The sequence below is a fragment of the Clupea harengus genome, chromosome 4, assembly GCF_900700415.2.
Source record: "Clupea harengus chromosome 4, Ch_v2.0.2, whole genome shotgun sequence".
Lineage (NCBI taxonomy): Eukaryota > Metazoa > Chordata > Actinopteri > Clupeiformes > Clupeidae > Clupea > Clupea harengus.
The window spans coordinates 4,981,256-4,990,643 of record NC_045155.1 but is presented as its reverse complement, the minus strand read 5'-3'; the positions used below and the strand labels follow the sequence as shown (position 1 = coordinate 4,990,643).

Below are 9,388 nucleotides of genomic sequence, written 5' to 3'. Positions count from 1 at the left end.
GTGTGTGTGTGAAAATGTGTGTATGTGTGGACGTGTGTGCAGCTGAGGGGGGGGGAGGGGGGCTTTTTGGGTGATTGGGAGGGCAGGAGATGGGGTGGGGTGGGGTGGGGTGGGTGGGGTTGTATCGATTATCAGGCCTGTGTTGGAGAGACATCCACAGTTAATGCTAACAAGAGGGTGGATACGAATGACACTGGACAATCAACACTAAGAACCACAGCACAGCACAAAGCCCAATGTATCTGAACCCGACCCCGTGCCCCCCAAATCCCCTCTTAACTCTCCGACACCTCTACCTGCCATCGCCAGTGGGACTATCAAGAGATTTCCTTTCTTTTTTTTTTCTTTTTTAATTCTCTTCTTCTAAGTCTTCTTCTCCTTCTTCTACTTCTTCTTCCTCTTCTTCTTCTTCTTCTTCTTCTTTTTCTTCTTCTTCACACTGGCCTTTTTTTCTTCTCTTTGAAAAAAGACTCTTAAAAAAGCAACTGCCTAAAACTCAATGGATGTGAACTACTGTGGATATAATGAGATACATTCCATGAAAAAGGCATATGTGACGTTGCCTTGGAAACTGTGCTGAATTGCCAAGCTAGTGCCATGGAAAGGTTAACTTTCATTCACTCTGGGGTGTGTGTGTGTGTGGGGTGGGGTGGGGTGGGGGGGGGGGGGGGGGGGGGGGGTTAAAAGAACAGAGAAAAAGAAAAAGATGGGATATTAATACTTCTTAGTAAATCCAAACTACGTCGTGGACTTTTTGGCATTTATCAGTGGGGAAAATAGTAATTAACAAAAAAAAGGACAGTACAAAAAGCAATTGGAAGTTCGACATTCAAACTTGGGGAAAGAGATACCCCAGGTAGAGTAGAGGGACATGAGTCAGCAGCAGCAGCAGCAGCAGCAGCAGCCATCTCGAGTCACGACCCGAGGACCCACGGGGTCATCGGCGGGGCCCGCGGGGACAGACGTACGGACTGATTCATCGCCTAGCACCTCTCTCGAATGCCATAGACTTACAAAAGCGCCCTTTGTTGTCTTCTCACTCATCTCTCTTTTTGCTTTTCTTCTGCTCTTGGACTTGTGTGGGGGTGGGAGTGGGGTGGGGCATAACGGACGCTGGCCTTATCGCTTTTGGTGAGAGTCCAGAGTTCTTCAAAGCTTGCCTTTTTTATTTTTATTTTTTTTTGTCGTCGTTGTTGTTGGTGTTGTTGTTGCATTCTGGCTGAATATAAACCACAGTCACTGTCCACAGATGGGTGCACGCAATGGATTCTATCCACCCAATCAACGTCCCCAGGCCCCTTAATGTTCCAACTCCACTGTGCATCCGTGAGGGCTGAAGTGCGTATCTTACGCATCCTCAGCTCTCTCAAAACACTACTGACATGGAAAAGGACGCTCCATTAACATCAGGTGTCCCCACACGTATCTGATCCACAACGAGCAATAAGTCTGAGAAAACTAGAGTGAGCCATTAGTGAGACATCTACTCTTTGAACACTCTTCAGTAACCACTAAGATTGAGGATGTTCCTACATGAATGTTCCAACGATGTTCCTATGTTTGTCAGCGACTTCTGTTAAGGGTGCTTGACAATAGAGTGCGCTCATTGAACTTCACAGTAACCCTGCAAGCATCTGTTTCCATTCAGCTTCATTATTCTTCGTTCTAATTCTAACATAGAAAAAGACACAAGACACACAAATGTACAGTGCTTGTCAGCTTTAAGTTGTAGATGTTTATGTGGACTCCTGGCTTTTCCGTTGAGCTCTTTAGTGTACGGTGGATGTTTATGCAGTACTTTTTTATTTATTTTTTTTACCAGATACCAGTTTCATGCAACTCCAAGCACAATAATGGAGGACTTCTCTGCCTAAACAGTCATTTTAAATTCTTAATTTTAACCCTTTCACTGTTAATATTTTGGGAACACACTTGACTCCAGGGTCTGTACTGAGCCAACATGTTCAGCTCTTACTCCTTTGCTACTCTTTCATGAGTCTGTGAAAATCATTTAACACGTCGCTCCTTTTGGCCTGCATCACTGTGCACATGAAGCAGTTTGGTTGTGCTTCTCGACAGTTACTCATAAACAGTTAGGCCTCTGTCCATCATTGCTTTTGTACATAGGGCTTGTGTGCACACACAAACACACATGCAGAGAAACACACACATGCACATTTGTGTCCCTGGTGTACATTGTGGTGAGGTATAGCCAGTGACTGCTGATGCTTTTCCATGGCAGTAGTGTTTAGCTGAGTCACCGACAGAGTTGTTTATGTTCAGCCATTTTCACCCAAACATCTCTAGGAAGGACGTACCAACTGGAGTTGATACTGTAATAACCGACCCCTGAGATTTTTGTATTATTAGACATTCTTTCATTTCTATGTGGTTCTGAGTTCTGCCCTTTCCAATGAAGTATTTATTGTGTCTAATTTATTGTGCATAATTTATTTGTTTTTTTTTCGCAACACAAGAATGTACACGATTTCATGTACAGTATTGGTGACTTCGCATACCCTGGTCCAGCTTAGTCATTGCTTATTGTGTAAGAAATGATACGGCACGAGAATGATTTTGTTTATGAGAAGTCTTTTCAAGATAAACTGCATATCAAGAGTTTACTATTCCATCCCCGCCCAACACCCCCGAAATGAAAAATTGTAAGGTTCCGCTATTCCACTGACCCCTAAGGTACCCCAGACCCCACTGTAATGCTCTCTATGGAGATATAATAATAAAAAGGAACGCGTTCTGACCAAAGAGGTTCTAGTTTAGAGCGAGAGAGATGTCGGGAGGGCCATAGAGGAATCAGGGCTGACTCATTTGGCCGCTATCATACCACTGTAGTGTGGAGTTAATGACACTGTGAGATTCAAGAGCGCTCCATGTGAAGTATGCTGCTCTCTTGCCATACCATGAAGCTAAGAAATCCAGTCCTTTTGATTCCCTTTTCCCTCATAAGTCTAGTTAGGTACATACCTCCTCATAGGCGTCTTATTACCCAGATACCAAACATGTCTGCTAACCCTAATGATTTATATGTACAGTACTATTGCACAGCGGCTTGACAGTGATGTGAATACAGATATTTAGACCATCAAAATGAGACTCACTATACTGAAGGGTTCGTGTTTTTTTGTATTATTGAACGTTAAAGCAACCTACTAAGACCTCCTCATTAGTGCGTGGGCGAAGTATCCGTCTCCAGATGGACATTAGACAGACAGTGGCCTGAACAAAATCTCTCGGATAACAGGAGTAATTAAGGTAGCGTACTCGCTCGCTCATGGAGAATCATCCTACAAAATCAATTTGCAGCATATTTTTCAACTATGAAGGTATGCTGAGAGCAGTAGGAAGCTGGGCATGACTGGTTCTCCACACTCCTGCTCGGATTCCGTGGGCAAGATGCTGCTGCCGACGCATGGCTCATTAACATTTTAAAAGCTGCAGGAGGATAATTAAAGAGGAAGTATCCCTCTGAACATTCGTTTGTTATTTTTGGGGAAGGGAAAGAAATGGGGTCAGTGGATGGGAATCTAGGTCTTCTTCTGCTGAGCTTCTTTTTTTTTTGTGACTGCGGTCTTAGATGGAAATCTGCCTCCGTCTGAAACGGCTGCCTGCTCGCCGAAAGGTGCCGGGTCAGCATGGCAGGTGTATTATGGATATCAAAGCACTGGATGAACCACTTTCTCAAATTAAAAGCGACAATAAATCTCACAATATATTAAACTTCGTGGAGACTCTTGGTTTAAACCATATTGTAATGACTACATTTGACAGACAGACCACCACTCAATTGTAAAGGCAAACATCTAGTTTTTTTTTTTTTTACTATTAACATCTGTACAACTTCTCACACAAAAATCAGCAACCACAAAATGGCAGTCCCCGACAGACTGGTCTTAAGGGCCATATATGTTTTGGTAGCAGAACTCAGAGCCACTACAGAGCCAGACACAATGATCTGTTATTGTATTGTGGTAAAGAGCATAATAATAATGATGATAATAATATTCCAAAAGCACCTGCTGTGTGTGAGGGCAAGGAGTGTGTGCAGAATCGTGGTGTTTCTCGGTAGTTACTGTAGAGGAATAACGTCAGTTTTTAGATCCATCGCTGCATTTCAAAGTCAGTGTTCTTGTAAAGCATCTTTGTCTCAGATAAATTAATTATAATTTATTTGTTGTTTTATTTTATTTTTGTCAGATTATCCCAAATGTTTTAATCAATTTAAACGTAACAGACTTGTTTACAGTTTCAAAGATTATATGGAGTTTATTAACTTTTGTGTCCGGGGAGGAAGTAGCTTTGTGACTGAGTGACTGACTGGTTGGTGGGTGACTGCTCTGCCTAGTCCTTAATTCTATATAAATATATAAATATATTTTGTATAATTATTGGTTTTGAAATGTTCCTTTTTAAATTATTGTTTTTTTTTTTTTTTTTTTTATTATGATTTTTGTTTTTATATTTCCGTTGGGTTAGGTTGAAGGAGCTGCCAGAGTGAATCCTTCAAACTTGCTGGCTGTGTGGAAGTGTTTTGTATATATTTGCACTTTTTTTTTTACTCAGTCAGAGAGGTATTGAAAGATTGGATTCTAACTTAATGTTCAAATGACAAGCATGGTCTTTTTTCCTTTTTGTTTTGCTAATTAAAGATATGTGGATGATGCTGTATATTCTTGAATGTTTTGTTTGTATATTATCTGCAAGGCCTATTTTCTCTGATCAGCTTGATGTTTTCATTCAAATAAAGGTGAATGTTTTAGTTAAAAGTCTAAATACTCAGATATTGCACACAACAGCAATCTTAATGCCATGAAAACAACAAAAAATTACCTTGTACCGTTGATGTATCGTTAAAAAATGGCTGCAACATCCACCATATGTTGCCATTTCTTGCACCTTTTGTATTTTGCTCCAGATTTAAACAAAAACCGCAATGCTACTCTATCGCCTCGCAAGTAAATGCCTAACTGAAATGGGTCAACTTGTTTCCAAAGTGCCTTCTAGAATCAGAATCATGGCACTGTAATACACAACAGCCTACAGCAATTTATCTGAGATCAGAGGAAACGATGGAGGACAACCATTTGTTCTCCAGGGACAGCTTAGCATGAATTCCTCCATGCGTTGGACAAGGATAAACACCAGGGGGTTAGGTGTGTATTCCTTTTAAGTGGAGCTCCATACATCAAGCATGCATGGATTTTTTTTTTTTTTTTTTATATTTTGAGATAGAGAGGAGAAAAAGGTTTTCTTTTTTTCCCCTTATTAATTAGGACAGCTAGATCAAAGTAGTGGGACATCAGGCGGGAGGGCAAGTCGAAGTAAAAGAAGACCTGAAAAGCAAATAACTACAAGGTGAAAAATCCCCCCTGCTTCCCCTCCCCCAAAAATAAAAACACTATTCAAATCAACAGAATGAATGAATGAATATGAACATTCACTCAGATGGGGCGGTGTCGTGTTCTGGTGATTCGTGGATCAGTTGCGGTTGGAATCGTGGTGGTGTTTTGGAGTGAGTCATTCTCAGAAGCACAGAGCTGGACAATAGATGAGGTCTTCTGAACTGTCATGAAGAAGCCATTCAACTGTTGTACTCTGAGATCTGAGAAAAAGACAAAGACGACAGAATCCATTTCTTAATCTTTGATCACACGCTGACTTTTTCTTAGTCAGCTCTGTTTACTCCATTAAAGATTCAAATTGTTTTGTTTCTGCCCCCCCCCCCCTCCCAACCCCCGACACTACCTGGCGGTATTTCCACAGCCCTACAGCATATGTGTGATGTCGCCCATCCCAACAAATTAACCACTAAACTAGAATGAAAAATGGAACTGATTTTGACAGACGCCCTTACGCATGTTATGGAGTTATTCAAATGGTGATATGTCTTTCCTCTGGCATGCCACTACCTACAGAACATGCGACTCTGTTTCTTTTATGTTGTCGAAAGTGGGATGGGATAGAATACCTACACAAATCAATCCTATCTCTGTCTCCCTTTTTTAACTGTCTGTTTTTTGTGGGTAGAAGAGGAGGAAGAATGGGGGGGGGGGAACCCGAGGAGCATGAATATTTATGTCTGAGAGAGGGAGAGAGAGAGAGGTGCTGCATCTGAGAGGAGAGGAGAGATGAGATGAGCGGAGCAGGCGGAAGAGCTGCTCCCGCAGACAAAAGGGAAGGATTACAGAAAAAGGAAAAACAGGCGGCAAAAGGCAGGCTGCCTCTGGGGTGTTTTGGGGGGGGGGGGGGGGGGGCTATAAATAAGTAATTCATACTGGGGGCACTCATTAGAGGAGCTCTCTGAATCCTGTGGGGAGAGGAGGAGAGAGTGGCTGTGCGAAGTACAAAATAACAGCACAGACACACGGATGCAGGAGCAAGCTTGTTTGGCTCATAAACACAAACCACACACACACACACACACACACACACCTAGAATGCAACTGTCGCCCACAAAAACACTTCGACCTGTGTGAGACGACAGCTCTCTTTTAGCCAGCCTAATATTGACAGACTTCATGCTGACTTTAGAGTCAGCCTTTAGAGTCAGCCTTAACACAGACAGACAGGGGATGGGTTCCGCTGGCAGAGGGAGGTGGGGCTGCTTACGCCTGCTTAATGGAAGCAGAAGGAATGTAACGGTTCAGGAAAACTGACTTAGTGCATCGTGGATCCATCGTGCAGATTTTTTGGCAAGTCGATTTTTTTAAATAGCAAATTCGCCAATAGCTCCAGCAGCACAACTACAACAAAAAAGAAAAAACACTAATAGATCTTCTGTTCTGTAAACACATTTGTCTTCCTGCAACTCCCTAAGGCCATCCAAAAAATGTTTGTCATTATTTTTCACTCATAATATTATAACCAGTGAAATTAATCAATAACACTAACGTTATATCATTTAGGGAGATTTAATATGCTCAAGGACAATTTAGAAAAGGTTAAATTAAGAAGTCATTCTTGATTGGCATTCTCTTAATTTCAAGGGAAAATCCACCTTTCCTTAAGTTCCTGGAGACATAGTCACCACTAAACTACTACCCACCCCTCAAAATATGATGCCTGTGATCATAACAACTTTATTCACTTTCCCTCAGGCTCTTTCTTATCTCGCCTGCTGTGGCGTGTTTGAATAATGCCCTGTGTTCACCATGTCCGCTCCACTTACCCACTGACCATTGGTAGGTGTCGGGGATGGTGCCTTATGGAGATCCAGATGCATCTTCCTGTCATTGCAGGTCTAATTTAATCCCAGTCCACAGGCATCAGACACGGTTTGGGAACCACTCTGGAAAATTAAAATCTACCCCCCCCCCCCCCCCTAATCAAATACCAATACAGTTCCCATTCTATGGTGCCTTCCTTGGCTCACCCAATTCCCTCCCCACCACCACTCTCTCTCCATCCATACTCAGAGCCTGCATCAGCCATTTAAAATATTTTGCATTTCATTGATTTCTCTTGGTTTTCTCTCTCCTGCCCCATCCTCCAGACCAGTGCACCATTGATTTTCTGATTAATGAGGTGCAGCCCTATGAACAGCACACAGAATCATGAAAGGAGCCTCTTAAAACTCCAAAAGCCCTCCTTGACAAAAAAAAAGGAGGCATGTGTTAACAGCTTTGCATGTGCATTTCACTATTAGAAATGAGGTTGCATCCAATTTAGTAATTGCAGGGTTTTTTTTTTTGGTGGGGACAAGAGTAATAGGTACGTTTTTTTCTTCCCATTAACTTGGATGAAAGAGGAGAATTAAATAAAGCATAAACCAGCCCAGGGAAACTCTTGAAGTGGGCCTCATGGACAGTAATTGGAAATTGCAGAAGGCAATATTAGAGCTCAATGCCAGCCATCTAGGGCACTGTACTTCAGCTGTCTCTTGAAGGCACTAACCTTCAGATCAACAAACTGTTATTGTGTTAGCACAGCACAGGGGAATTCAGATCCTCATTATTTCATTTGGTGAAACACACCGTAGCAGATGTAGACTGGGGCCCGGTGGAACTCTTGAGCCATATAGAAAATGACTGAACGGTAATAATGATCAAACATGGTGACATATTGCATTTGAAAGGTCTACATTTTCCCCGGAGGTCAGTGCCTGGTGGTACTTCATTGCAACATACAAAGGATAAACGTGGCAGACAATGTGAAAATAACTAGCAACAACAAAAAGAAAAAGTGTGAAACCTCCACTATACTGTATTTACTGAGAAGTTCCAGCGCCACACAACCTCGACCTCCAAATACTGGCAGGGACTTCGATCTAGAGGGAGAGTTCTGGAATGTTGGACTCAGTTGAGAGAACAGACATTGTATTTGGGGAGGGGGGGGGGGGGGGACTCTGTAGGCTTTGGGGCTTCTTATCACTCTCGGAGTTCTGCCGAGCTAAAGTCGATGAACCATACCTGCAAAAAGAATAAATCTCCCTAACGCCTCCCCTCACAGCACTTCGGCTGAGTATCAATAGGAACACAGGTGTTGCTCAAGGTCCACCGCCGCCCCAGCGGATACAATGGCCCTTGGCCAAAGAAACAAACTATTTTCTGCGGCAGCAGGGAGTAAATGTGGTGGAATGGGCTTCGAGATGCATGGGACTTCAATCTAAGAGCACTGCTGCTGCTGTTGTTATTGTTGTTGGTTTCCCCCCCCCCTTTTTCAAATGAACCTCAGAGAAGGCATATAGAGAGTTATTGGTGTCTGAATTGCTTCACAGGAATTTGGCTGCATTTTAAAGTAGGGCATTGGCCCCTGGTGGCATGGTGCAGAGGTAATACAATGCCGCTTATGCAGTGATTGACGTACTCATACTCCAGTGATGCAGTGATACACCTACTCATACTCCAGTGATGCAGTGATACACCTACTCATACTCCACTGATGCAGTGATGCAGTGATACACCTACTCATACTCCACTGATGCACTGATGCACCTACTCATACTCCAGTGATGCAGTGATACACCTACTCATACTCCAGTGATGCAGTGATGCACCTACTCATACTCCACTGATGCACTGATGCAGTGATACACCTACTCATACTCCACTGATGCAGTGATGCACCTACTCATACTCCACTGATGCAGTGATGCACTGATGCAGTGATGCACCTACTCATACTCCACTGATGCAGTGATGCAGTGATACACCTACTCATACTCCAGTGATGCAGTGATACACCTACTCATACTCTTCTAATGCAGTGATGCAGTGATACACCTACTCATACTCCTCTGATGCAGTGATACACCTACTCATACTCCACTGATGCAGTGATGCAGTGATACACCTACTCATACTCCACTGATACAGTGATGCACCTACTCATACTCCACTGATGCAGTGATACAGTGATGCAGTGATACACCTAC

The 9,388-nt window shown here is 42.9% G+C and overlaps 1 protein-coding gene across 2 annotated transcripts in view; it reads left to right on the top strand.

Moving 5' to 3' along the window:
• Positions 1-4,781, top strand: part of plxna3 (plexin A3) — a 129,619-nt gene extending 124,838 nt beyond the window's left edge. For both annotated transcript variants that reach the window (XM_031565870.2, XM_031565869.2), the window contains exon 32: positions 1-4,781. This exon is cut by the window's left edge and continues 170 nt beyond it. The gene's annotated coding sequence lies outside the window, so the exon portion shown is untranslated.
• Positions 4,782-9,388: the final 4,607 nt, after the last annotated feature.